This window comes from Chaetura pelagica, unplaced genomic scaffold (assembly GCF_000747805.2).
Source record: "Chaetura pelagica isolate M959 unplaced genomic scaffold, ChaPel_1.0 scaffold200, whole genome shotgun sequence".
Classification (NCBI taxonomy): domain Eukaryota; kingdom Metazoa; phylum Chordata; class Aves; order Apodiformes; family Apodidae; genus Chaetura; species Chaetura pelagica.
Genome location: NW_009951949.1, coordinates 912,836 through 914,536, shown reverse-complemented (window position 1 = coordinate 914,536; position 1,701 = coordinate 912,836).

Sequence of the window (1,701 nt, the reverse complement as noted above, 5' to 3'; positions counted from 1 at the left end):
TTTGGTGAATAATGCAAGGAACAAGCAGCCAGTGATCAATTTGAGAAGGCGTGTCTGAATCCATCAGTCAGAAGGAAGAGCTAAACCTCACACAGAAAATGTATCCATGTGTCAGCAGTTAATAGGGGGTTGTACTGAATTATGCATTTCTGTTGTGTTCACCACTTTCAGAATGCAAAAATTGATGTGTTTTTTTTTTTTTCTGTACATGAAAAAGTGAAGCATACCATCATGTTGTGGTAGCTTTGGAGATCTGAATCCCACTAATTCTTAAACCTTTTTCGTAGACTGAACAAATCAAAAGGAAGTGCACCTCCCTTACTAGGATGTTATATTGGCAATGTGTTAATCTCATTATTCCAGGAGTGCACTGAGTTAGTTATTGAACTCCTTTGTAAAACTTGCATAGCGAATGCACGTTCAAGTCCTTGTCTCCTTCACTTCCTCTGCTTTTCCTCAGCTGTTCCCTTCCCACAGCACTGCTCCTGATCTCTGGTGGTAACAGGGTCCTCATTGGGTCACAATAAAGATCAGCAGCTCTGTATTGAACTGCAGACTTGGGTTTACATGGCTGTCTCTAGAAAAGGAATCACTTGGGTGCACCCTTCATCTCTATCACTGTTTCTTAGGCAGAATAACAGCCTTGCAGGGTTCAAGACGTGCAGCAGGGAGATGATTACAGTCCTTGGAGGTATCTGCAGGTGTACAGCAAGATGATGCATGAACAGGTTGCATCTTCTTGGAGAAGTGGACACACATCCCTGAGTGAATGCCTCTGTTTTCTGTTCCTCTTCAGAATACATAGAATAATAGAATCATAGAGTGGTTTGGGTTGAAATGGGCCTTAAAGATCGTCTAGTTCCAACTCCTCTGCATGGGCAGGGACACCTCCCACAAGAGTAAGTTGCTCAGAGCCCCATCCAATCTGCTCCTGAACACTTGACAATTTTTTATTTCCTTGTCAAAGACTTAGAGCCATAACCATATAATGCAGTGGAAAAGCCATGAAATAAGGCACATCTGCTGAATAGTCTGGCATAAATTTTGAGTACAAATCACATGGACAGGGGAAAGATCTTCCATTAGCTGTACTGGTACAGTTTCCTCTGAAAGCATTAGCAGCTTCATATGTATTTATGTGTTGTGCTAAAGGCAGGAAAGACATATTTAACTAATTTCATAAGAAATGTCTTAAATTTCATTAAAAAGAGCCCAGAGTCTATATGTTTCTTAAAAAATCACTGTTATTCAGAATAAAAATGCAATGATACATGCAAAGAAAGCTGACCCTGCTTAACAATAAAACTTTTTCATGTACAGTTTCAGATTTCTTTCCCTTTTTTTTCCCTATTTTTACTGCTATGTCCCTGAACTTATGCCTAAGGGACATTTGAAGGGAATGTAAAACTCTGATTTCCATTAGAGAAAAGAAATCTTGTTCAAAGAAAAATTAGGAGTATAGAGCTTGCAGCCACAAAGTAACATTTTTAGGGAAATCATGGCAAATTTTGGACAGAAAGATTTAATGAGAGAGATTGAGAGATGTCGTAACTTTATTTCAGTAGTGTGGCATGAGCCCAACATGAAAACTTCTTGCATATGTGTAACAGTTTCAGTGCTGTTCTGGCCTATTTTATTCAATCAATCTGTCAGTATTATCACAATTATTATAATTACTGAAATTATGAAGAGGTCTTTCCC